Source organism: Macaca mulatta, chromosome 3 (genome assembly GCF_049350105.2).
Source record: "Macaca mulatta isolate MMU2019108-1 chromosome 3, T2T-MMU8v2.0, whole genome shotgun sequence".
Taxonomy (NCBI): Eukaryota; Metazoa; Chordata; class Mammalia; order Primates; family Cercopithecidae; genus Macaca; species Macaca mulatta.
In genome coordinates this window covers 41,859,266-41,886,978 of record NC_133408.1, presented here as the reverse complement: position 1 = coordinate 41,886,978, position 27,713 = coordinate 41,859,266, and the positions used below count along the sequence as shown (strand labels likewise).

Sequence of the window (27,713 nt, the reverse complement as noted above, 5' to 3'; positions counted from 1 at the left end):
AGGTGTGAGCCACCGCGCCCGGCCGCTGTTTCCATTTTGTAAACACTAGCGTCACCCCAGTGTAGGGTGGCTAGGGGTATTCTTCTTTCCTGTTTCCTGGTGTATTTTCCTCTACAGCGTTGATCACTCTTTAACATACTTTTTGGTTATCTGTCTCTACCTACAAAAATATATGTTCGCTGTTATATCACCAGTGTCTGGCACGTAGATAGTCAGTCAATATTTGTTGAATGAATGAATGAATGAATGGGCTGAAAGAACCTTATTCTTCTTTCTTCTGTCACTTCACACCATATGCTTTTGGAAAATGCTATGTGAACAGGGATCGTAAGCAGCAGAGGTTACACACATGGCTGTGGGATAGCCCATCATCCTCAGATACTTGTCTGGAAGGAGGTGGAGTACTTGAGTAGAAATGATACAAGATAACCTCTTCAGGAAATCAGCCAAGTGTCACAGCTTTTCACATAGGCGTGTGATGTTAGTGTATGTGTGTATGAAGAGCTGTCGTGGCCTAGAATCACGGGCCTTTAGATCCCTTGTACAGATAGAAAAGTAAAGGTGGAGGCCCAGGAATGCTGTAGGCCACCGAGGTAGAGTCCCTGTCTATCCTTCTCAGTGTCCGGTCACTTCTCAGTGCACTCCCCTCTTTACTGCTAAAGCCACTTTCCCTGACTCTGAATGTGTAACCACGAGGGGGAAAATGTCCTCCAGGCTCACAATTTGTGGAGAAAAAGCCCAGCACCTAAAATAATGTTCACGAAGTTTGTACCTAGAAAACGTGGCCATTTCTATCATATCTTTGAATTTCCCTCTTTCTCATACATTTTATAAACAAGACAGTAGAAGGAGATTCGTGAACAGCCACTTTAGAACAAGGGGGAAAAAATCAAATCTAGAACATTCCAGTTTCTGTTTTCTTCTCAGTTTAGGGCTGAGGCACTTTAGCTTCCTGTCTAAGGGACTACTCAAATCTGATTAGAAGCCATTGTGGGCTGGTAATTATCCGTAATTTTAGGAAGACAGATGCAGCACCAACTCTATTCTCTGATAGTAGGCTTAAGAATTTTAAATTTGCATGGCAGGAGAATCAGATGGTGAGGTGGGATAAGCGTTCAGATGCTTGGTCATTGATAGCTTTTTACTTCCACGTATCACATGGGGATTTGGGACCCAGGAAGCCCGCTGAGAACTGATGACTATCTGTCCCCTGAACAGCTGGGGTCTTTTTCATCCTGAGCTCAGAAAGATTGCTCCTACTGCAGCCAGGGAAGACAGGTTGTTGACTGGTTAGAAATCATGGCAGGTTATTTTCTCCACCCGCAGTTCACAGTTGAAAAGCAGAGCTATCAAAAAGTTGTCTTCTCTGTTGTATTTCAAATCTGGGTGTTTAAAAAATTATGTAAGCAAATTAAGCATTTCTGTAATGGTAGTTGTGTGTGTGCTTGATGCGAATGAGAGGTGCATTCCCTTGTAAAATCTCTGGGACTTTATAGGAGTATGTGAGCCTTAGAACAGAAGTTGGTTTTCTAGATGATCACGTAGATATGATGCTGAGCACTAGACAAAGATGTTGATTGAAGCGATTTAAAAAAAATTTTTCTGAGTTCAGATTTTACACCAATATTTAGAAAATCAGCAAAAGAACTTGGAGGAATGTTCTCAGGCATCCAGTTCAGCCCCCTGCGCACATTGTCATAAAATCCGAGTGTGTGTACAGGGAGACGCATTCCTTTCTGTTCTCATCACTGGTCCTTTCCTGGCTCTGCACCTGCCTGTCATGCGCGTCCGTGCGAAGAGACCACCAAACAGGCGTTGTGTGAGCAATAAAGCTTTTTAATCACCTGGGTGCAGGCGGGCTGAGTCCAAAAAAGAGAGTCAGCGAAGGGAGATAAAGGTGGGGCCGTTTTATAGGGTTTGGGTAGGTAAAGGAAAATTACAGTCAAAAGGGGGTTCTGTGGCGGGCAGGAGTGAGGGTCACAAGGTGCTCAGTGTGGGAGCTTTTTGAGCCAGGATGAGCCAGGAAAAGGAATTTCACAAGATAATATAATCACTTAAGGCAAGGACCCGTCATTTTCACTTCTTTTGTGGTAGAATGTCATCAGTTAAGGTGGGACAGGGCATTTGCACTTCTTTTGTGATTCTTCAGTTACTTCAGGCCATCTGGGCATATACGTGCAAATCACAGGGGATGCGATGGCTTGGCTTGGGCTCAGAAGCATGATATTGCCCTCTTCCCGACCTTCCCTACCTTTTCCCTCCTGTGCGGTTCTCTCACAAAGTGAATGGCCTCAGCCACAGCTTCTCTGCAGCTGCATCAGACTGTGGCGACAGGAGTGGTGGCTCCTGCAGGGCCTGCTGTTCCCTCGGAGCCCAGTCTTGCTTGCGGCTGGAACCTGGTCACCATTTGCACCGAAAGTATGTAATTCTACAGAACGAGAGCCAACATGCTGGGAATGGAGGTGTCTTTATCACGGTGCTCTGCATATTTTAATCTTGGGTAGAAAGTATGGAAAAGTATGTGATGCCTGTGGTTTGATGTCAGAAGGACGTTGTGAACTTGATGTGGACTGAGGATGTTCAGGTGCAACAGGCACCCTGGCTTCATTAAATGAGACTTCCCCACCTCCCTGCCAGGCATGCACAGGTGTATGGCCACATCTTATGTGTCATCCTTATCTAGAGTGCGCCTTGTCGTCATGCTTAAAGTTACATGATGATATTCTGCCTCATAGAATAGGTCCCAAACTGCATTCAACACAGAAATATACTCTTGCTATTATACATAGAAAGGGCTTTCATATACCAAGCGGGAGAGCAGTCCTAAAATCTGGGCTGGAATCACAGAAGGAAGGTTTGGGAAGCAATAGATTCCCTAGTCCAAAGCTGGTTTTTGATGAACCTAGAAACAGGACCAAGAGAAGTGAATTTCCCTAAGGCCCTGACAGTGTCTCACGGTAGCATTTGAACCTAGCAGTTTCTTGACCTATTTATTTAAATGATTAGTCATGCTTCCTCTGATTCCTATATAAACGTATTCCTCATTCATTCTTTTGTTTCAGTGAATTATTGCAGTGCTACCACGTAACAGTATTGGAGTCAAAATGTGGCAGTGTTTATCCCTTTCCAAGGTTTTTAGTTGCACAGTTTGTCAAAGTTGTGCTAACAGTTTCTTGTTGGTTGCAAGGTGTCCTTTCAGAAGCCAATTGTGTGGTGTATTGACGTTGATTGTTGGAGGTAGTTTGGTTAGAACGTACTTCGAGTGGCTGGCGTGGGCCTGGGGAACAGTGACAACTGCCTGCTTCATGGGCAGAGATGAAGTAATTGCTTCCTGGGAAGTACCATCCTCCTGGCCACACTCTCCAGCCCATTTCGTTTGTGTTGGTTTCCTCGCATCTGCACGTTTCTGGCTTCATGTGAGTCTCATTTATTGTAGCATATGACTTCAGGCTGTGGGGAAGAATGGCCATTTTAGCACAGAGATGCACACAAAGGAACAACTGGCTAAATGTGAGAGAAGACATTCTTAGAGGGGGTTTCATTTTTTTTATTCTTTAACAGGCAGTCTGGGAAGCATTCTGGACATGTGGCCTGCGCTGTCACAGTTCCTCCCTGCAGGATCCCAGATGTTTGGAGATTTTAGTGATAACTGTTATCATTGAGAATGTCATTCTCACAGGCTCTAATAAGTCAGGATTTATTCAGTGTTAATTTGTTAAAGACAACTGTATTTCTAGCCAAATCCATGTGAGACGTTTCTCCTGGCAGTGTTGCTGGGGGTATTCCCGTGGCTTAGTCTTCGGGCAGCACACGCCTTTGAATACTGCTGAAGCTGTGAGTACCCAAAGCGCACCGGAGTACTTTTGCCATACGGGGTGTTAGTCACTGATACACGTCTCAGTCAGACCTGATGGATTCTTGACCCCTTCCTTTATTAATTTTTTAATTTTTATTTTTTATTTTTGTTTTTTAAGAGCATAACCCCTCAGGTGGCCACCATGAATCTCTGGTGTTTTCAGTTGGCTGCAGCCTATTTGCCGTCTCTGGTTCAAATATATTCGAAGCCTGATGATGCTTCCCTCGGTTGTTCTTCTGCTGTGTGACCTCCGTGCCCGCAGGGTTCAAGACTGTCAGAGCTGGGAGCCACCTTCACAACTACCAGGGTTTCCGGAACCTCCTTTATCTAGCCCTGGGGACGGAAGAGGTGTCATCAGAGTCGGAGGCTTATTAGGGTTACACGCCATTGATAACAAATGAGGAGGTTTTCTTTTATATAAGGGGAGCTTCTTATAATGTGCTTTAGTAGGGTAAAGAAGCTTTTGAGATTTGCTTTCTCTGTAAAGATAATTTGTGATCCTGCTGTTGCTTTCAACAAAAATATAATTTGCATACCAGTGCATGTTGTATTACTGAGCACTGGCTGACAAATGGTTCTTAACTCATCATTCACTCCGCCACTATTTCTTGAATGGCATATGTGTGCCAGCTGTAGTAGGAACTTGCTAGGCTCTAGGACTAACCCTTATGAAATAGGGGTCCTGGGGGAAGCAAATGCATATAACTATAAACGTTTGAGGGGATATCAGAGGGGTGCCTATAGGTACAAAACTTTGTTCATTCATTGTCCCATCTAGGAGGTTTTGTGTCTTAGCAGCGTGTTCCATAGCAACCCATCCCTCTATCAAAATATTCATCATATTATTTTGAAATTCTCTGCTTAGGTATGTGTTTTTCTGACTACGTTTAGAACTGGTTAAGGACAGGCTATGGGGTATGTATTATATATATCTACACACACATATATTTATATATATACACATTACCATTGTAAATATACTATATATTTATATATATACTCATATATATATTTCTCCCTCTCTATATATACATACACACCACACACATATATATACACACATATATATGAAATACACACACACACACACACACACACACACACACACACACACACTTCTACTGCCAAGCACAGAAAGTCAATACTAGGCAAGAGTTCTTTTAGTGTTCATGAAAAAATAGATGTGTTAGTTGAGAGCGTCCTTAAGTTGCCAGGGGAAAGACAGGATGGATTCACAAAGGGAGATAGTGTGTTTTTTTTCCTTTGTTTAACTCTTGAATTCGAAATAATCCAGACTTATGGAAAAGTTGCAAAAATAGTACAGAGAATTCCCATATACTCTTCCCTCAGATTCCCCAAACATTTCACCCCATTTGTACTTTCTTTCTCTGTGGATATAATTTTTTTTTCTGAAATATTTGAGAGTGGAAGGTAGCATGCAGGCAGGATGAAAGGCGGAAGGAGAGAGGTGGGTTGGGAGGCTTTTTTTTTTTTTTGACCTTCTGAGATGGCGTTTCACTCTTGTCACCCAGGCTGGAGTGCAATGGCACGATCTTGGCTCACTGTAACCTCTGTCTTCTGAGTTCAAGTGATTCTCCTGCTTCAGCCTCTGGGATAGCTGGGATTACAGGCGCCCACCACCATGCTTGCCTAATTTTTTGTATTTTTAGTAGGGGCATTTCACCATTTTGGTCAGGCTGGTCTTGAGCTCCTGACCTCTGATGATCCACCTGCCTTGGCCTACCAAAGTGCTGGGATTACAGGCGTGAGCCACTGTGGCTGGCGATTGGGAGGCTTTTGCAGTAACCCAGAGCGCTATGATGAGGGCTGGACCTGGTTGGAAATGATGAGAAAGGTGAGAAGTGGTTAGGTCTGGCATATATTTTGAAAGGAGAGTTTAAATGGGTTGGATGACAAGAGAGAGAAAAAGAAGTTTTAAGGATGATGTCAAGGATTTTGGCCTGAGTAACTGGAAGACTAGAGATGCTGTTATTGGGATCGGGAAGACTATGGGAGGAGTGGGTTATAGCAGGGGGAATCAAAAGTGTGTTTTCGGCATGCTAAATTTGAGGTCCAAAAAGGGATATCAAGAAGTGTTGGCTGGGCGCGGTGCCTCACGCCTGTAATTCCAGCACTTTGGGAGGCTGAGGCGGGCAGATCACCTGAGGTCAAGAGTTCGAGACCAGCCTGATAATTATTAAAATCGATCATTGATGTTTACTAATTAATCATATTATTGCTCCTAATACTGCAGGGGGTGTATACCTACCTGTGATGTTGTTCCTAATATCCAGGGACAGAAAGCATGATTTTAGTTTCACACTCACCATGTGAAACTGATCCTAATATCCAGGGGGGTAGAATATGACATGACTCCCAACATAGCAATGAATGGACAGCCACCTGGTGATATTACTCCTAATATACACAGAAGAAGCGTATGATATTACTCCCAATATCTCAGGGAGGGTACAGCTCTTCTGTGATATGGTTCCTAGTATCTGGAGGGGGAGAGGATGATAATAATTCCAGTATCACAGGCTGTGTTCACCCGCCCTGTGATATTGTTATTAATATTCTGGAAGGGAGAGGATGATATGATTCCCCATAGAGCAGGAGGCGTACACCCAGCCTGGGATATTGTTCCTAATATCCATGGAGAGGAGAGGCTGATGTTACTCCCAATATGGCAGGGGGTGTACATCCACCCTGTGATATTCTTCTTAATATTCCAAGGCTGAGAGGTTGATACTACTCCCAGTATCGCAGACACCGTACACCCCCATGTGATATTCTTCCTGATATCTGGAAGGGGAGAAGATGGTATTAATCCCCATATCGCAGGAGGTGAACACCCACTTTGTGATATCTTTCCTAATATGCAGAGGGAGAGAGGATAATATTATTCCCAATATTGCAGAAGATGTACACGCCCCCCCATGATATTGTCCTTAATATTCCAAGGCACAGAAGACGATGTTACTCCCAATATCGCAGAAAGTGTACACCCCCCAGTGATGTTGTTCCCATGATCCAGGAGGGAAGAGGATGATATGACTTTCAACCCCTGCACCCTGCAATGCTCTCACCCTGCAACACCGACACCAGCTCAATCTGACATGGGACCAGAGGTGCTGGCTGGGGGTGTTCATTGCTTCTCTTTTCTCCCTTGCCAGACTCAGTAGAGGAAGCTGAGACCGAGCAGCTGCAGGAACAAGGTAGGTTTTGCCCGTGGCTCAGGCTTCCTCTGGTTATGAGCTGGGTCTTGGAGTAACACCGGGGGAGGGGACAGAGCTGAGTACCGTGGGCATTGGATGTGGCTGTCACCCCTCTGTGGTGTGGGCCGGGGACTTGAGGGACATCGCCTGAGGTGGGCCTGAACCTCCCGTCTACTCTGGCACTGGAGGCCGTGGGGTCCCACACTTCTTCCAATGAACATGCTGACCCCTGCCTGGTCACCGACCGAGGTGGGACATCCTTTCCACTGCTGGAGACCACATGTAGCTGTGGGTTCCTTCTTCATGACCTGGAGAAGCTGCAGTTCACCCTGTGCTCCGCCTCAGAGATGGGAGGCCACACTGCCCTCAGCGGGTAGCAGAATGCAGAGCTTTAGGTTGCAGGGGCCTCAACTGAGGTCCCTGAAGGGTCTGCTCCTTCCTGAGGGGAGCCAGTGGGGAAGGGAAGGCTGTTGTAGGTTTGCCTCAGGGAGGGGGTGGTTCCACCCTCTGCCAAAGTCACTGGAGCAAAGGCACGTGGCTCTCCAGCTGCCCCGGAGGCCAGGGTAGTGGCTGGGAGGGGCTGTGTGCCTCTGCCGGATTGGGGAGATTTCTTAGCTAATCTAGTGTAGTCAAGTCAGACATTTGCCTCTAAATCATATTTATTTATTTTTTTAATTCCAAGGCTTTACAGATGAATAAGGAGGCAGTTTGTACTGAAAATATTTTTTACATGTGAGCTTGAAACAGAGAGTCTGTTTAAATCTAGTTTTTTCCTTCCCAGTAATGCCTCCTTTCATCCCAGGTTTTCCAACAGGAAATGTGCTTGTTTGCTCACCTCTGGGAGGGGGCTTTGGCTAGGAATCCACCAAAGCCAGCAGGCACCAGTGGGCTGCTGGAGCACGCTGGCCTTTGTTAACCCTTTAGGAACTGTGGGCTTCAGGTTTTCAGACCATTGAAGGTGAAGGTGGCCACAGGGGCCTGGAAGCTTTCCCATCCTTCCTGCAGCGATGATCCGTTTCCCTGCACGGAGCTGGGTACATGGGTACAACAGCCCTGTCCTGTGCCGTCAGTGGCTTTACCAATTTTGCATAGCAGCTTTTGAGCTGATCAATAGCTCTGATTGGCTGTTGAGGATTTCATGGATTCCTGTACCCCACCGGGGGGCCCAATATGCTGACAAAAGTTACATTTGTAGTTGTAATGCTGCATATACATGGGTCCAGTTAGAAGGCTTTGATTCTTTCTAAAGGGAAAGGCATCTCTGAGGGATCACTGAGCTGACATAGTCTCCTAAAACCATGCTGTGAGGTGGGCGACAAAGCAGGACAGGAGGGTGATTTTGTAGGAGAGTCGGGCCACGGGCCTGCGTGTTCTCTCTGTCCCCATAGTGCCGGAGTTCCTATGTGCTCCAGGCCCGGGTTTGCATTGCACATAATTCTCAAGGGCTCATGGCAAGCTGTGCCAGGGACACAGAGAGGGGGGATGTGGGGACCTTGTCCCCAGTGGACCAAGGACTAAATGCTGAACTCTAATCTGTCTAGGTGTTTTTGTGACTTGCAGAAATACCTCCACCTTGCCTGGGCCTGGAGCCACAGGCGACCCTGCCGAAGGTGAAGAATGTTCTAGAACAATGCAAGACCTGCCCAGGCTGCCCCCAGGAGCCAGCATCCTGGGGTCTCTGTGCGGCATCCAGCAACATGAGCTTGCAGGACCCCGAGGAGCCTTCCTTCTTCTTGGAAGCTGAGGATGACTGGGAGGACCCAGAGGCCCTGACCTCACTGCTGTGTTCCTGAACGCCCCCAGGTACAAGGCCAGCTTCTGTGGCCTGTACGGTGTGACATGGCCATGGCTGAGCGGCATGTTCTGCAGCTTTAGCGACGAGGAGGAGCTGACTGGGCGCCTGGCACAGGCCCGAGGGGTGGCCAAGAAAGCTGGCCTCTTCATGGCCCTGGCCAGACTCTGCTTCCTCCTGGGGCGGCTGTGCAGCAGGAGGCTCAAGCTGTCCCGGGCCCGGGTGTACTTGGAGGAAGCACTGGGGTCCCTGGAGGGCAGCTTTGGGGACCTGTTCCTGGTGGTGGCTGTGTACACCAACCTGGCCAGCATTTACCGGAAGCAGAAGGGGAGAAGTGTACACAGGTGGTTCCCAAAGCCATGGCCCTGCTCCTGGGGACACCAGGTCACATCTGCAGCACCGAGGTGGAGGAATAGCTCCTGCAGCTGGCCCTGCAGCAGACGGTGGGTGGCCAGAGCCTGCAGGCCACGGCCCGGGCCTGCTTTTTGCTGGCCAGGCACCATGTGCACCTCAAGCAGCTCGAGGAGGCCCTGCCCTTCCTAGAGCTGCTGCTGCTTTTGCACAGGGACTCGGGAGCCCCAGAGGCTGCGTGGCTCTCAGACTGCTCCCTACTGCTGGCTGACATCTACTCCTGGCTCCTACTCCTGGCCGCAAGTGCCTGCCCCACCTCGTGCTGAGCCTGTGTCATGGTGGCCTCATTGAGGACACAGGACTCGCTGGCCGGCTCGCTAAGAAGCGTGAACCTGGTGCTCCAGAACGCCCTCCAGCCCCACAGCCGCCCCACCCAGACTTCCCACTACCTCAGGCGAGCGCTGGCCTCCCTAACCCCGGGCACAGGCCACGTGCTGCGCGGCCTTCTCCACGCCAGCCTGGCCCAACTGTACAGCCACCGTGGCTATCACGGCCCAGCCATCACCTTCATGACACAGGCGGTGGAAGCCAGTGCTGTTGCCGGAGTCTGTGCCATCGTGGACCCCCTGGTGGCCCTGGCCTGGCTGCACGTGCTTCATGGACAGAGCCCGGTGGCCCTGAACATCCTGCAGTCTATCCAGGATGCAGTGGTGGCCAGCGAGGACCAGGAGGGTGTGATTGCCAACATGGTGGCCGTGGCTCTGAAGAGGACAGGCCGGACGAGGCAGGCAGCCGAGGGCTACTACTGCGCCCTACGGGCGGCTTGGTACCTGGGCCAGCGGAGGAACCAGGCAGTGGTGCTGGCCAACTTCGGGACCCTGTGCCTGCTCTGGGGTGCCAGAAGGCTGGCCCAGCACTACCTCCTGGAGGCCGTGCGGCTGTTCCGAGGCTGCCCTGCAGGGAGTGTGGCCAGGACTTCACCCACGTGCTCCTGTAGCTGGGCCACCTCTGCACCCGCCAGGGCCCAGCCCAGCAGGACAAGGGCTACTATGAGTGGGCCCTTCTGGTCGCCGTGGAGATGGGCCATGTGGAGAGTGAGTGCCCCAGTTCCCCCTGTGCGCCTTCCGGGGCCACTCAGGTCAGGGCACACCTGGGGTTTGTGATTTGGAAACAAGTGGTGGTTTTTCCACCATCAAAAGTGCTGAGTCATGGCCAGCAGCAGATGTTGGCAAGAGCCCTGGAGATAGGCGGTTCCCATGCAGGGCCAGGTCCTCTGTGCCCTACTGAGGCAGCCAGCTCTTCCTGGTTTGCCCAGGGACCATCCTGCCTTGAGCATGGAAAGTCCTGCTTGCTGGGAATCCCTAGACATAACCCTGGGATCAAGGCAGGCTCTGCTGTGCTGGGACTTGGGGCCCCTCCATGAGCCAGGCCCTGACACCGGTTCTTGTGCCCGTGTGATCTGCTTGGTATGTTGGCAGCCTGCGCACCTGTCATCCCACTTCACAGGGGACAGGGGGTGGGTGATTGCCCAAAGCCGCAGAGCAGTTCATGCAGAGTGTGTCAGGCCCCACCCACAAATGGGGCTTGTGGAGTCCTCGGGTGGCAGGGACTGAGTGTGGGAATGGGAGCTTCAGGCCAGAGAAGCCACAAAAGTGTGAGTGGCGTGATGGCGGGGCACCAGTTGGCCCCGGGTTAGGGAAGCCTCTTTAGTGTGGGACCAGAGGGTTGAGAGGATTTAGTCAAGTAATAGGTGGTGGGGGAGGGGCTGGTGGTGTAGCCTGTGTGAAGCACCAGGGATGTGCGAGTGGGGGTGAGTGAGCGGGAGTGTGAGCAGGGATGAGTGCGTTGGGGTGAGTGAGCGGAGGTGAGATGGGGGTGAGTGAGCGGGAGTGTGAGCGGGGATGAGTGGGTTGTGAGCAGGGGTGCGTGAGTGGGGGTGAGTGAGTGGGAGTGTGAGCGGGGATGAGTGGGGTGTGAGTGGGGGTGAGTGAGCGGGAGTGTGAGCGGGGATGAGTGGGGTGTGAGTGGGGGTGAGTGAATGGGGTGTGAGTGAACAGGAGTGTGAGCGGGGATGAGTGGGGTGTGAGCGGGGATGAGTGAGTGGGGTGAGTGAGCGGGAGTGTGAGCAGGGATGAGTGGGGTATGAGCGGGGGTGAGTGAGCAGGGCTTATGCAGGGAGGTGCAGAGTTGGGAGCGGGTGGGTTGGGTGCTGGATGGTGAGAAGCTCTTCTGGAGAGCTAAGCAGGGCCTGGGGCCTCAGGCTGTGGCTTGGCCTTTTCCCCAAGAGCACTGGGGAGCCATGGGGTGCTATCGAACAGTCACTGCAGACTGAGCAGTGAACGGACAGTAGGTGGGCAGGGCTGTCTGAAATCTAGGCCGCAGAGGATAGATGAGGAAGTTGAGTCCAGGAAAATGGCTGAGTCGAGGGATACTGTTGAGTCCCCTCTGCCTTGCAGCGCTTTGTCATGGCATCGTGAGACCACTCAGAGGTGCCTCCTGTGGCCTGGGCCAGAGCCCCAGGGGCTGTGACCAAACCTGCCCATTTCCCAGCACAGGCCTGGCACCCACTCCTGGCCCTAGGAGGGATGAGATTTTGGAAAGGACCATGTGAAGGGGCCCTGGTCCCATATATCTGCCCAAGGAGGGGTGGGGGGTTCTGACCCAGGCTTCTTCCCCAGGGGCATTCTCTGACTGGAAGGAGACCCTCCAGGAACCCAGCGCCCCAGCCCCCACTGCAGCCTCCGGTGGCTCCTGGCACAACAGCCTGTGGCACCTCCTCCTACGAGGCCCTCCCCGGCGTGCTGGGGGATTCAGACTTGGAAATGCAGGCCAGGGAACGGGGATCATGCTTCCCTGTCTCCCCACCCTGAGCTGAACAGTCGAGGAGACCGAGGGTGCCGCTGATGCCCCACATGCTTCCTTGGGGTCATTTTTGAGTCACTTTCGGTAGTTTGTGTCCTTCTAGGAGTGTGGCTGTTGTGTCTGGATGGTCTGATTTCTTGGTGTACAATTGTTCGTAGTGTTTTCATGGAATCCTTTTATTTCTGTCAGGTCGGCAATAATGTTTCCTCTTTCATTTCTGATTTTAGAAACTTGGGTTTTTATTTATTTATTTTTATTAGGGATGGGGTCTCATCATGTTCCCCCAGGCTGGTCTTGAATGCTGGCCTCAGCGATCCTTCCACTTCCGCCTCACAAAGCGCTGGGATGACAGGCGTGAGCCATGGTGCTCAGTCTCTGATTTTAGTCATTTGTGTCCCGTCTTTCTTTTCTTGGTCAGTCTGGAGAAATATTCGTCAATTTTGTTATTATCTTCAAAAAACCCACCTTCGGTTCTGTTGAGTATCTCTTTTGTTTTTCCATTCTCTGTATTTTTACTTCCCATTTCCACTCTCACATTTATTATTTTCTTCCTTTTATTCACTTTGGGTTTAGTTCTTTTTCTAGTTTCTCAAGGTGGAAGGTTAAGTTATTGACTTGAGATTTTTCTTCTTTCTTTGAATGTAGACATTTACAGTTATAAATTTCCCTTTCAGTGCTGCCTTAGCTGCATCTTGGAATTTTTGATACGCTGCGCTATTTTTTTTTTGTTTTAAAGACAGAGTTGTGCTCTATTGCCCAGGCTGGGGTGCAGTGGTGCAATCTTGGCTCGCTGCACCTTCTACCCAGGTTCAAGCCATTCTCATGCCTCAGCCTCCCGAGTAGCTGGAATTACAGATGTGCACCACCCCACCTGGCTAATTTTTTTTTTTTTTTTTTTTAATAGAGCGAGACAGGATTTCACCATGTTTCCCAGGCTGATCTCAAACTCCTGGACTCAAGAGATCCTCCCGCCTCGACCTCCCACAGTGCTGGGATGAGAGGTGTGAGCCACTGCGCTGGCCCGGGCTGTGCATTTGTTTGCATTCTTCTCAAATTAGTTTTCGGTTTCCCTGATGGTCTCTTTGACTCACTGGTTGTTTAGCAGTGTGTAATTTCCACGTATTTTTGAATCTCCCACATTTCCTTCACTGTTGATTTCCAGTTTCGTGCCAGTACAGCTGAAGAACACCTCTGCTTTGGTCTCAGTCCTTCTCCATTCACTGAGGCTCATTTTGTGGCCTGGCACATGGTCTGTCATGGGGAATGTCCCATGGGTGCTCGAGAGGACGGTGTATTCAGCTGTTGTTGGGTGGCGTGTGTGACAGATGTCCATTCGGCGTACCTGGTTTCCGGTGTTAATCTCCGGAATGTTTCTGACACTAGAAAATCAGAAGCTTTTGACCGTTCCCAGTGCCCTGGCTTTGGGAGAGGCCAGTGAACCTGTGGGTTTGGAGCCTGGTGCCATGAGAGAAGCATGTGTGGGAACGCCAGGGGCCGGCTTTGAACCCCATTCCCCCAACATGATGCCGTGTGTGGCAGACATGACGCTTGGCTTTGCTCTCTCAGGGTTCCATCTGCGACAGGGGCTACTTGTGCCCCTGGCCTCATCAGCTCAGGCTGAAGGCGGCCCTGGTCCTGGCCAGAGGGGCTTTGTGAAGCAGAAATAGATGGCCTGGTGCAGGGGCCGAGCCTGGCCAGGACCTCGGCCCTGGGAGTTGTAAAGAAGGCCGGCCTGTACCATGAGCATCTGCATCAAGCTGTGCCCATGTCACGGTGTGCTCGGTGTCTGCCCTGGCACGGGTACATGGCCTGTCTGCACTCAGGCTCCCCGCCTATGGGGCCCAGGCTCACAGAGGTATGAAAGAGGCAAGCACGGCACCGGGGTCTCCGACCCCAGCCAGCCTCGCTTCGATGCTGGGAGACTAACGTCTTCCATTTTGTCCTCTGCCCAGGCCAGCTGCAGGCCGTCTAGCGGCTGTGCTACTTCTACAGCGCCGTCATGCCCAGCGAGGCCCAGTGTGTCATCTACCACGAGCTCCAGCTCTCCCTGGCCCGCAAGGTGGCCGACAAGGTGCTGGAGGGACACATCCTGAAGACCATCAGTCAGCTCTACCTGTCCCTGGGCATGGAGCAGTAAGGGCTGGCTTTGCAGTGGTGGAGGTGGGGGCAGGCAGGGCAGGGAGAGGGGCACAGGGAAGCTGGCCCAGGGCGCCAGCAGCCCCTCTCCTTTTGATCATTTGGTTCTTTGGCATCAGATGCTTTGAGCTGGTGGGCCTGGGGTCGTTCCAGGGCTGCTGCTGGCCCGTGAGTCCCAGCTTGAGCCTCCCTTGTTGGGTCAAAGGTCATCTCAACCCCAGCAGAGGCAGTACGTGCACTCTGGGCTGTTCTTCCTACTGTGGTGGCTTTTGTCGTCTGACCTCTGCCTGCCCCGAATCTTCCCTCCTGGCCTTCATCTGTCCCCTTAAATGTGACCACAGCAGCCACCTGTGGCTTCTCTCCCACAGAAGACAGAGCCAGTTGTGTCACCTGCTTCCCTGGGGCACGGTTTCCAAGGTCTCACGTCCCATAAGTGGCCTACTCGGCTTCCCCCAAGCATCCTGACCTGTTGGGGTAACCATGGCCCTGGCCACCCCACCCATAGGGCCCAGTGACATTGTTGCAGTCACACCCCCTCGAGTGTTGGACTTACTGAGAGAGCAGGGAAGGAGCCAGATTCCATGGCGACCCAGGAGACTGGCTCCAGTCTTGGCCTCAGGTTCACAGAAGGAAATGGGCCAGTGTGCTAGAGCCATGCTTCTCAAAGTGTAGTCCCTGGACCAGTAGAGCAGCATCCATGTCACCTAGGAGTTTGTGGCAAGTGGGAGTTCTAGGGCCTGCCCCAGGCCTGTGGAACCAGAAGCTCTGGGGGCAGGGCCAGCAATCTGTACAGACCGGCCTCCGGGTGACTGTGATGCCTGCACACCTTGGGAACCATCGGCCCAGATAGCCTCTGAACACTAACGGCTCCTGGTGCATCTGGAGAAGACACAGGCCATGTCTGGGAGGCAGGGGAGATGGACTAGCACACTCCTCCTGCCACAGGGCAGCATGATGCTCGATTCCCTCAGAAGGATGTCCTTCATCTTTTCCATGCCGTGTGTGTTCACCCTGGCCCTCCCAGCAGCCTGGGAAGGGCAGAACACTGCACACACGAGAGGGCCGTTCCCGGTCCCCACATTCCAGGTTCATCTGTCACCAGACCCACGGGTGGAGGCAGACTGGTTCCAGGAGGATGAGAGCCCTTGTTCTGACACCTGTGTCTGATTCCAGGGCCTACAAATCTGCTCTGGACTACACCAAACGAAGTCTGGGGATTTTCATTGACCTCCAGAGGAAAGAGAAGGAGGCGTATGCCTGGCTGCAAGCAGGGAAGATCTATTACATCTTGCGGCAGAGCGAGCTGGTGACCTGTACATCCAGGTGAGTGGCAAGGGATGCAGGAGGACCCCTGTGCTGTTCACTCTCTGTCCATCCACCCATCCATTCATCCTTCCATCATTTATTTACCTGTTCATCCTTCCATCCATCCATCCATTCTTCTGTCCATCCATCCATCATCCATCCATCCACCATTCATCCATCCTTTTATCATCCATTTATTCACCCGTCTATCCATCCATTCACCTGTCCATCCACCCATCCATTCATCCTTCCATCATCTATCTGTTTACCTGCTCATCCTTCTATCCATCAATCCATCATCCATCCATCCATCCATTCTTCCATCATCTTCCCATACACCTGTGGGTCCTTCCATCCATCCATCCATCATCCATCCATCCATCCATCCTTCCATCCTTCCATCATCCATCATCCATCCATTCATCTGTTCGTCTTTCCACGAATCCATCCATCCATCCATCATCCATCCCTCCGTCCATCCATCTATCATCCATCCATCCTTTTATCATCCATTCATTCACCTGTCCATCCATCCATCCATTCACCTGTTCGTCCATCCATTCACCTGTTCGTCCATCTATCCATCCTTCCATCTATCTTTCCATCATCCATCCAACTGTTCATCCTTCTATCCATCTATCCATCCATCATTCTTCTGTTCACCTCTTCGTCCATCCATTCACCTCTTCGTCCGTCCATCCATCCATCCTTCCATCCATCCATCCTTCCATCCATCCATTCTTCTGTCCATCCATCCTTCCATCCATCCTTCCATCCATCTTTCCATTATCCATCCAACCATCTTCCATCCATCCATGATCCATCCATTCACCTGTTCATCCATCCATCCATTCATTCATCATCCATCCTTTTATCATCCATCCATCCATTCACCTGTTCATCCATCCCTCCATCCATTCTTCCATCCTTCCATCATCCATTCACCTGTTCATTCTTCCATCCATCCATCATCCATCCATCCTTCCATCATTCATCCACTCGTCTGCTCATCCTTCCATCCATCCATCCATCCTTCTATCATCCATCCATTCATCTGTTAATCGTTCCATTCATCTGTTCATCCTTCCATTCATCCATCCATCATCCATCCATCCATCCATTCGTCCATCCATCATTCATTCATTCAGCCACCATCCATCCACCTGTTCATCCATTCATCCATCCATCCTTCCATCATCCGTCCATTCACCTGTTCATCCTTCCATCCATCCATCCTTCATCCATCCATCCATTTATCCATTCATCCATATATCCATCAATCCATCTATCATCCATCTATCCTTCCATCATCCATCTACTCACCTCCTGTTCATCCTTCCATCCATCCATTTATCCATTCATTCATCCATCCATCCTTCCATCCTTCCATCATCCATCCATCTTTCCATCATCCATCCTTCCATCATCCATCCATTCATCCATTCATCCTTCCATCCATCCATCATCCATCCAGCCATCATCCATCCATCTGTCCATTCATCCATCCATCCTTTTATCATCCATCCTTCATCCATTTATCATCCATCCATTCACCCGTCTATCCATCCATTCACCTGTTCATCCATCCATCCGTCCATTCATCCTTCCATCAACCATCCATTCACCTGTTCATCCTTCCATCCTTCCATCCATCCACCTGTTCATCCTTCCATCCATCCACCATTCATCCATCCACCATTCATCCATCCATCATTCATCCATCCATCCATTTATCCATTCATCCATTTATCCATTCGTCCATATATCCATCCATCATCCATCCATCCTTCCATCAACCATCTACTCACCTCCTGTTCATCCTTCCATCCATCCATCATTCATCCATCTATCCATTTATCCATTCATCCATCCATCCTTCCATCATCCATCCATTCATCTGTTCATCCTTCCATCCATCCATCATCCATCCATCCATCCATCATCCATCCATCCATCATCCATCCATCTGTCCATTCATCCATCAGTCCATTCATCCATCCATCATTCATCCATTCTTTTATCCATCCATTCACCCGTCTATCCATCCATTCACCTGTTGTTCCATCCATGTGTCCATTCATCCTTCCATCATCCATCCATTCACCTGTTCATCCTTCCATCCATCCATCATCCATCCACATATCTGTTTATCCATCCATCCATCCATCCATCCATCCATCATCTATCCATGCTTCCATCATCCATCCATGCTTCCATCATCCATCCATCCACCTGTTCATCCTTCCATCCTTCCATCATCCATCCTTTCTCCCATCCATCCATTCACCGTTCGTCCATCCATCCACCGTTCGTCCATCCATCCATCATTCATCCATCCACCCACCAATCTACCTATTAATCCATCCCTCCATTCATCTATCTGTCCATTTGTTTATCCACACATTCGTCTATCCACCATCTATCCATCCACATGTACATACATCATCTACCCTCCACCCATCCATACATTATCTACCCACCCATACATACATACAGACATACACATAAAATTCCACCCACCCACCCACCCATCCATCCATCCACCCACCCATCCACCCATCCATCCATCCATCCATCCAAGCATTCACCTATCCGCACACCCATCCATCCATCCATGTGTCTACATCTCCTCATCCATTCATCCATCCATCCACTCATTCCTAAACCACTGCTGAGCACCTGTTGTGTGCCTTTTCCCTCCCTCCAACTGGTTCCCTCACATCCTCCCCCAGTGGCCAGCATCTTCTCCCTGAGGGCAGAGGCGTGGCCCCTCACAGTGCACAGCACCTGCTGGTATACAGCACATGCTCAAATAATGTGACCACTCAGTTAACACACAGAAGAGCTTGCTCCAAGTGACACGTGGCACATCTCCTTACAAAATGAATCTATCATAGTGGCTGTTTTCAGAGGCTTTTCCAAACACAGTGTGATCTGGAACAAATTGTGAAGCCCACGAGCCTGGTGAAGCTTTCATTATTGAGCACCTGCTGTATATCTCCTTGAGCTGAGGAGAGGGATCAAGAGCTCATGGCCAAGAGAGGACCAGGCCCACCCACAAACACTGCTGATGTGGCAGGGATGTGGCAACGCAGAAAGGTGCCAGGGGCTGGGCTCCCAGCAATCTGGGGGCCACGGAGACTGTTTTGAGTGCAGGGGCAGTGGGCTAGGGCTAGCCTTGTTGGTAGGATTCACAGGTATTGGGCTCCTGGGCTGCAGCTGCTCAGTCACCTCCTGGCACTCAGGCGCATCAGTTCATTGTCCTCATGCCAGTGGTGGGGGCAGCCCTCATGCACAGGGTTTGAAAAATGCTCAGGTGTACCTGTAGTGTGTGAGAGGAAGGAGGCTGGCAAAGGTGCGCGTGGCCACCTCGCTAGGTGTGGGTCTTGAGGGAACTTCTGTCTCCTTTCAGGTGACACAGAATGTGGACCTGTACACAGGGAACCCCAACCTGGGGCTGGAGCTGTTTGAGGCAGCTGGAGACATCTTCAATGGGGCCTGGGAGCGGGAGGAAGGCATGTCCTTCTACCGGGTGAGCTGGCCTGTGGGCTGATGTGGGTGGGCCTCAGTGGGCCACCTGGAGGCTGAGGTACAGGTGTGGCACGGTAGAGGTCTCTCACCTGGAGGCAGGGCCACCCATGCACATGATGAGTTTCCAAGTGGTCTCACCGGAATGATATTGACCGTGCCCCTGCCCGGGACAAACGCTCGGGCTCTGGACGTGACAATGGCTGTACCTTTGTACCTGATGACCTCAAGCAACCATGAGTGGGAAGTCCTGTCCCCATCTTCCAGATGAGGAAACTGAGGCTCAGAGAGGCACAGGGACATGTCAAAGGACACACAGCATCAGTGGGAGGCCCAGGTCTGCATGTACCCCGAAGTGGGATGGCTTCTCCCTTCCTCTGAGCTCACAGTGTGGCTCAGCCCTGGGCACAGATAAATGTGGTGTTTTTAGAGCAGAGAGGAGTGCTGGCTCCCCCCAGTCAGACCCCCGGTGCCCAGGTGGGAGAGGCTGGTCTGAGGCTGTCGAGTGTAGCTGGATGGGCCTCAGGTGACTCTTCAGCCCCCAACTTGGGTGTCTGAACTGTGTGTTATCCCAGAGCACAGAGCTGTGTCGAGGTGCAGGGGTAGCTGGGGCGTGGGAAGCTCCAAGTACATGTTTGAGCTCTGAGGAGGGCTGTGGGCAAGGTGGGTGCTGCGGGAAACCTGACCCCACCTGCCTGTGTGGTAGGACCAGGCCCTGCCCCTGGCAGTGACTACGGGCAACCGCGAGGCGGAGCTGCAGCTACAGCTGTGCAACAAGCTGGTGGCACTCCTGGCCACGCTGGAGAAGCCCCAGGAGGTCTTGGAGTTTGCCTACATGGCCCTAGCACTCAGCATCACTCTGGGTAAGTCCCCTGAGCCCCCACCCTGCCAGGACCCACATTTTGCCAGAGCCCAGCCTCCAGGTCTGCAGGCCAGGAGCTGAAACAGCTGCTGGATTTTCCTGGTCTCCTGTCCAGGCAGGCAGATCGACCCAACTGGCTTCCCCGTCTGGCTGTGGGGCACAGCCCGAGGTCTCTCACGCAGTACAGAGCTCCCTGCCTGACTGAGCTCTGCTTCCTCTGCCTGTTCCTGCTTCTGACCACAAGGGCCGCCCAGTGTGCCCTCTGCCTTCCAGACATGCCAGGCATCTCGTTGGTTCCTGTATGTGTCAGGCTGAGTGGCACATTCCCTTTCTCTTGTGCCCTTCCCACCCTTATCAACCACATGGCTCTCTGGCTGATAAAATCCCAGTTCCCCTTCCAGCAGTCTGCCCCTTAAGGCCAGGTATCCCCTGGTGCTGTGCCAGGGTCGTCTGTCCCCCTCCAGAGACAGGGAACCCTAGGCAGGCCACATGCCCCAGCGCCTTGTGCCCCGTGGCCCAGTACACAGTAGGTGTGCAGCTGACTCCCCAAGGTAGGGGTTCTGATCGTGACACACCCAGGAGGAGTCAGATGTCACGTCGTTGGGTTGCCTGGAGCCGGGGTCCCGGGAGCACCTGGACTGCATGGCTTTTGGGCTCCCCTGGTTAAAACCAGTGAGCAGCCGGGCGCGGTGGCTCACACCTGTAATCCCAGCTCTCAGGGAGGCAGAGGCGGGAGGATAGCTTGAGCCCAGGAGTTCGAGACCTGCCTGGGTAATATAGCAAGACCCCGTTCTCCACAAAAAGGAAAAAAAAAAAAAAGACATAAAACCAGTGAGCAAAGGCAGGTGGCTATGTGTAGGCACAGAGCTGGGCCATCCAAGTCCGACTTTGCCAAAGCCTCACAGTAGACAGGGGCAGGCCTTATTAGTTCTGCTTTGCAGATGGGAAAGTGAGTCTGGGAACCTGGAAGGGAATGGCCAGAGCTGCCCAGGTGACCACAGGTGCCTGGAGGCAAGCCAGGTGTGCTGCCCGGGGTCTGCATACCTGCTCCTGAGGGGCCTGTGCCCTCCCTGCCCCAGGGAGCCGCGTCCTCACACCTGCCCCTTTGGCCTGCATCCCAGGGGACCGGCTGAAGGAACGCGTGGACTACCACCGGCTGGCAGCCCTGCACCACCGGTTGGGCCATGGCAAGCTGGCGGAGCACTTCTACCTCAAGGCCCTGTAGCTCTGCAACTTGCCCCTGGAGTTTGACGAGGAGACCCTCTACTACGTGAAGGTGTACCTGGTGCTCGGTGACATCATCTTCTACGACCTGAAGGTGGGTAGGAGGGGCAGGGCTTGGGGTGTTCCCGACCCCTTGGAGTGAGATCTCCACCCAGACCCCAGAGGCCTGGGTTCCAGCCTTCCTTAGGAATGGCCCAGTGGCCTCCTGAAGCTCTGTACCCAGCTGGAGGAGCCGGCAAGCTTAGCAGATACAACCCAGCTCCCAAGATGGCCAGGCCCCACCCTCAGGAACTCAGTCTCAGCCAGGGAGGCTGACACATGAGTGTGCAATGGTGGCCTCCGAGTAAAGAAGGGGGATTGTAGTCAGGGGGGCCCTCCTGGAGGAGGTGACACCAAAGCTGAGTCTTGACAGTCAAGTGTCAAGTTGCATTTAACAAAGAAAACAGGGTTGGGAGAAGGACATTTCGGAGGACGGCATCATCCTCACATTGAATCCACGTTGCAAGATCAAATCCTGGCACCTCCTCTAGGAAGCCTGCCCAGGGTGCCAGCCTGCACTGAGCAACTCCTTCCTGGAGTCCCGAGACACCTTGAATCTTCACACCACCCAGGAAGGGTTGGGTGGGACCCCAGTGTCTTACCATTGGGTTCACAGACAGGGAAACCCCAGCTTAGGGCAGGTGCAGTGGGGCGGGGCCCCAGCCAGCCAGGCTGAGGCCTTGCTGGGTCGGGTCTGTCTCGAGGGAAGGTGCTGTGCTCCCTCTGCCCCCAGCCCTGCAGGGGTGGAGAGCTGGGACTGGCAGACTCAGACCTGGGGTGTCTCCACCCCTCTGCCCAGCAGGCACCGCTCCCCCTCAGCATCGCACCGGCGCCGCGTCAGTGCTCCTTATGGGCTGAGGGGCCAGGGCGCTCCAGTCCAGGGGCCGAGATCTTGGCGGCCTTAGAACAACATGGGGAGCTGTGGCAGCCCTAAGACCCCGCCCCGTTTCCCCCACCGCAGGCCTGGGGCTGCCCGGGAGCCCTCTGCCCAGTGCTGGCGACACCTGGTGGTCAGAAGTGGTCCCTGTGGTCTCCCAAGTCCCAGCCAGACAGGGAGGTGCCAGGTGTCAGGCCCAGAGGGACGCTGCTCACCGCTCAGGGGCTCGCCTGGGACCCAGGGGGACTGGCCTCCCAGAAGAGGCCTTTATCTCTCTTGGTCAAGCCTGCCGCCCATTCCGCCTGTCCAGGAGAAAGGAAAGGGCCAAGTAGTACCTGAGAGGCCAAAGTCCACGGTTGGGGTCGAGGGGCAGAGGCCTCCTTCACCTACTTCCCATGCACAGTCCTCCTTCCCATGTACAACCTTCCTTCACCTCCTTCCCGTGCACAACCTTCCTTCACCTCCTTCCCATGCACAACCTTCCTTCACCTCCTTCCCGTGCACAACCTTCCTTCACCTCCTTCCCGTGCACAACCTTCCTTCACCTCCTTCCCGTGCACAACCTTCCTTCACCTCCTTCCCGTGCACAGTCCTCCTTCACCTCCTTCCCGTGCACAGCCCTCTGGGCCTCATCGTGACTATGCTGTCAGCGCGGGCCAGCTTCCCACAGGGAGGCCGCCTTGGAATTCCCCAAGGGCGGCTGTCTTTCCAAGGCTACACCCTCCTCCTTGTATAGGAGGCTCTGGACCCAGGGCCCAGAGGAGTGGGAGAAAAAGCCGGGCTGGATGGAGCCTGGAAGGCTGGCAGAGAAGCAGGGGTAAATGGGCATCTTTGCCGATTGCCTCTAAAATGGGGTCCCCTTTAGTCTACACATGAGAGTGAGCCCTGGAATAGGGTGGATTAGGTGTGTCCTGGCTCAGCCTGCCACTCACTAGCTGCTTCACACACTACAGGCACATGGAAATACACACGCAAATGCACACAGACACAGGCACATGCACACACACAGGCGCGCGCACACACAGGCATGCACACAGGCACACAAACATGCACAAGCACATGCACAGGCACACGCAGAGACATATGCTTTGGCTGGCTTCTTCCTGTTTAGTTGGGAAGCCCCCACCCCTTCAGGAAGCCTTTGCCTTCCACCCCCGGCTGAGTCTGGGGCCTCCTGGGCTTCCCTCTGCCACAGCCCGGGCCACCCTGTGTGGTCATTGTTCACTCAAAGGTCCCTCAGACTGGGAGCAAGGACGTTAGGCTCAGCCACGCACCCAGCACAGAGTCCAGTGTTCGGCTGGGCTGGGGGGCATTGGATGAGCAGTGGCGGTGACTCGGGGCCTTCTCACGCCCCTGCTCCGTGTGTGGGTGGGGCAGTGAGGGAATGGACTGCTGCATCTTGGACTTTCTCATTGGCCCTGGGAGCTATCTTGAGATGGTAAAGAGGAACAGGCCAGGCATGGGTCTTAGAGAGGTCCCTTGGGTGACCCCCATGTGGAGGAGGTGCCTGGGGAGAAGCCGGGTGGGGGATGGGAGGGTCAAGGAGGAGGTCTGGGAGACGGCATCCCAACCCAGGGATGGTGAGTTTGAGCCAAAGATGCATTGAAAACAGGAGTGGATGTCTGGGGAGTCACACTCCGTCAGTATTTCAGGGAACATTGCCAGAGAGGACACCTGTGAGATGGTTTTGTACCTGGCCTGGCCCGTGGAGGGCCTGGAAATGGTCAGCATGGACAGGGGCCAGAGGGGAGCCTGGGTCACTCAACGCTGTGCCCCTGCTGTGGCTTGGAGCCACGGGTCCTGCATGGAACTGTCAGAGCAGGCAGGATCTGCCCTGACCTCAGCCCATGGGGAAAGCAGCCACTGCCTGCAGAGAGGGTGGCACTGGGGCAGGAGGCTTGGGGTGAGTGGGGCGTAGGGACAGTCAGGAAGGCTTCCAGGGGTGTCAGGGTCATCCCCACCTGCAGCTGAGACCACAGCAGTGTCACAGGCTTCGGGGCTCATGGGGTGAGCCAGCATTGGCTGGACATGTGGAATGACCTGGAGACAGGAACGGCCTCTGGGAAGACGGGCTCCGAGTCCCCCTTTTGCTGAGCATGGCCTGTCCCTTTCAGGACCCCTTTTGATGCAGCCAGGTACTACCAGCTGGCACTGGCAGCTGCCGTGGACCTGGGCAACAAGAAGGCACGGCTGAAGATCTACACGCGGCCGGCCACCATCTCCCACAACTTCCTCCTGGACCGCGAGAAGTCGATCCTCTTCTACCAGAAGGCCAGGACCTTCGCCACAGAACTCAACGTCCGCAGGGTCAACCTACCTCCTCTGCCACTCTGCGGGTGGGCCCCCTGGTTGACCCTCAGCCACCCTCGCTGAGGACAGCATCCGAGGGAATGGGTTTTGTGCAAGGAGGATGGTCTCCTGCCTCTCCTGGTGTCTCCGTGGCTCATTTTCTGGGAAATGGAGGCATGAAAACAGGGTTCAAATAGCAATAAATGGTTTTTTTTGCAATAACATACCAAAGTCCCCAGGGCATCCTTCCCTGTGTGCTTCCTGGGCTGTGTCTAGGGGCCAGCTCCTTCCCTGGTGGCAGCCCTCTTGGGGATGAGAAGGACTGTCAGTCCAACAGACCTGGGCCAGGTCACCATGAGCCTAGGTTTCCTCGGCGGCCAGAGGGGAGATGGTTGTGGAACTCTGGGCACCTCCCTGCTCTCCCTGCTCAGAGCTTTTGCTGTAGGTCTCGTGCCGCCGTTGCCTTTAACCTTCAGGCCACTGTGCCCGGATGTGGGGGATGCTAGTGTCCCTGTTCGCCATTGGAGAAATAGAGGCACAGAGAGGTTAGGTGTCTGGCCGACCGTCACACAGCAGGTAGGGGCGGAGACGCAGAGCCCAGTACACTGACCACCACACCACCCTGTCAGCCTGCAGCCAGGAAGGTGTCCCCCATTAGGACCCAAGGTCAGCTCCTGGACCTCTCTTGTGGTGTCAGGAGAGCCACAGGCCAGTGAGGGTGGCGACGGGGATCCCTCAGTCAGTGTCCTCTGCTCCCAGACTTGGTTGGGCCGAGCCTGGCTAGTCCCACCTCTGGCCACTGGTCAGCCCTGCGGGAAGTGAGATGCAGGGATCTCCGCCTGTGTAGACGCTGTTACTTGGTATTGAAAGCCTTATCTGGGCTGACCGCAGCCATCCCCACATGCCCCTCCCCTTCCGGCCCCCGGCCCTCATCCCAGTCCCAGGAATCCCAGGTTTTCCTTCTTGGAATCTCTGGGCCCCAGGGAACACAGCTCACACAGTCTCTTTGCCAGTTTACGGCAAGGAAACCGAGGTTCAGAGACTGTGGGTGTCCCACGTGATTCTCACGTACACTGCACTCTCCCAGGCCCCTCTTTTAAACACTTTAAATGAGGTGACATTCACATCACATGCAATTAACTATTTCAACGCGATTAATGTGGTGGCATTTGTGCATTCACAGTCCTGTGCAACCACTCACGCCATCTAGTTTCAAAATGTGTTCATCTCCCCAGAAGAAACCTCCCATCCTCACTAAGCAGTTACCCCTCCTTGGTATCCCCCAAGCCCCTCGTTTAATGGAAGGGGAAACTGAGGCCCGCAGAGAGACTTGCCAGTGGATGGAGCTCTGATAATAAGGAATCAGGCACCCATCTGCTGGTTCAATCCTGGGTTGGTTTTCCACCTAGCAGAGGTGACAGAGCCAGGAGGTTCTGGGACCCCATGCTTGCAGCCAGAGCCCTACCCTGAGCCTCCCCACCAGGGGGCAGCAGAGAGCTTTCCAGAACCAGCCGCGGGGCTGGCAGGAAGCAGCGCGTCAGAACTGCTGACAAACCTCACGAGGACTCCAGATCGCTGTCTCTGTGGGTTGGGCTTGGGAATTGGAGAGGAGGCCGCATGATTGGAAACGAAGACAGCACGGCCTGGCTGGAGCAGCCGGAAGCGCCGTCACGTTGCCTGAGGACAGACTTCGTGCCCGCTGGGTTGGACCTGCAGCCATTCTTCTCGGGGTGGGGCCCCTAGGTCAGGGTTGCTCTTGGTCCCCGACCTGCCTCAGAGTCCGGGGGGCTTTGGAACTGTGCCTCCCCATCTCCACCCACCCTGGCTGGTGCCATGAGGGGCCTGTATCCTGGGATCCTGTTCCTCTTGGGCAGCAGAGACTGGGGGACCAGAGGAGATGACGGGTCTTCAAGCCCCACATTCAAACCCCAGCCCACCACTGACAGTCTGGGGGTTTGGGATGAGGGAGTTGATGTCTCTGAGCCCCAGTTTTGCCACCACTAAAATGAGGCCGACATACTGGGGCAGAGTGCCAGTCCCCGGGCTAACAGAGGCCTGTTTCCTATTGACAATCCCTCTTACCCCTAGGAACAGCTCCAACAACCACACACTAGAGAACACTCAACCCAGGCCAACTTGTCAGAGGCACGAGAACCAGAGCGACTCCATCTTGAATGGGGGCTGGGTAAAGGGAGGCTGAGACCTGCTGGGCCGCATTCCCAGGAGGCTAGGCATTCTTAGTCACAGGATGAGATAGGAGGTCCCCACAAGATACAGGTCATAAAGACCTTGCTGATAAAGCAAGTTGCAGTAAAGTCGCCCAAAGCCCACCAAACCCAAGATGGCCACGAGAGTGACCTCTGATTGTCCTCACGGCTCATTATGTGCTAATTATAATGCATTAGCTGTTACAAGACACTCCGACCAGCGCCACGACAGTTTACAGATGCCATGGCAACATCTGGAGGTTGCCCTACATGGTCTTAGAAGGGAGGGCAGAAACTCTCAGTTCTGGGAATTGCCCACCCCTTTCCTGGAACACTCATGAATAGTCCAACCCTTGTTTAGCGTATGATCAAGAAATAACCATGAAAATGGGCAACCAGCAGCCTTTGGCGCCACTTTGCCTATGGAGCAGCCATTCTTTTTTTTCTTTTCTTTTCTTTTTTTTTTTGAGATGGAGTCTCGCTCTGTTGGCCGAACTGGAATGCAGTGGCGTGATCTTGGCTCACTACAACCTCTACCTCTTGGGTTCAAGCGATTCTCTTGCCTCAGCCTTCCTAGTAGCTGGGATTACAGGCACCTGCCACCACGCCCAGTTAATGTTTTGTATTTTAGTGGCGACAGGGTTTTGCCATGTTGGACCAGGCTGGTCTCGAACTTCTCACCTCAGGTGATCCAGCTGCCTCGGCATCCCAAAGTTATAGGATTACAGGAGTGAGCCATTGCGCCCGGCCAGAGTAGCCATTCTTTTATTCCTTTCCTTTCCTAATAAACTTGATTTCACTTTATGGACTCGCCCCGAATTCTTTCTTCTGTGAGATCCAAGAAACCTCTCTTGGGGTCTGGATCGGAACCGCTTTCCAGTAACAAACTTGCTTAACCTCTCAGACCCTTTTTCTCTTCATCTGTAACCAAAGACAAAGACTCCCCTGAGGTTCCAAAAGTGTGGAGAGAACGCATGGGAAACGAGGGGCACAGAGTTGGTGTGCAGAACCAATATCACAAACTGAGTGTCAAGCCACTGTCATACTGGAAGGAATATCATGCTCTCCCCCACAACTTATGAGGAACAATATCACAGGGAGGTGTGTACCTTCTCCGGTAGTGGGACTAGTATCATCATCTCTTCCTTTAGATGACAGGAACGATGT

The 27,713-nt window shown here is 52.9% G+C and overlaps 1 pseudogene across 1 annotated transcript in view; it reads left to right on the top strand.

The window, feature by feature from the left end:
• LOC719434 (SH3 domain and tetratricopeptide repeat-containing protein 1-like) overlaps positions 1-26,082 on the top strand; it is a 31,016-nt pseudogene extending 4,934 nt beyond the window's left edge. Inside the window, exons 2-14 of the transcript XR_013415950.1 lie at positions 7,033-7,074; positions 8,635-10,311; positions 14,032-14,212; positions 15,389-15,538; positions 18,933-19,052; positions 19,755-19,911; positions 21,032-21,228; positions 22,135-22,202; positions 22,787-22,867; positions 24,165-24,386; positions 24,641-24,663; positions 24,816-24,884; positions 25,823-26,082. The product of XR_013415950.1 is annotated as an SH3 domain and tetratricopeptide repeat-containing protein 1-like (transcript). The remainder of the gene's footprint in view (positions 1-7,032; positions 7,075-8,634; positions 10,312-14,031; positions 14,213-15,388; positions 15,539-18,932; positions 19,053-19,754; positions 19,912-21,031; positions 21,229-22,134; positions 22,203-22,786; positions 22,868-24,164; positions 24,387-24,640; positions 24,664-24,815; positions 24,885-25,822) is intronic.
• Positions 26,083-27,713: the final 1,631 nt, after the last annotated feature.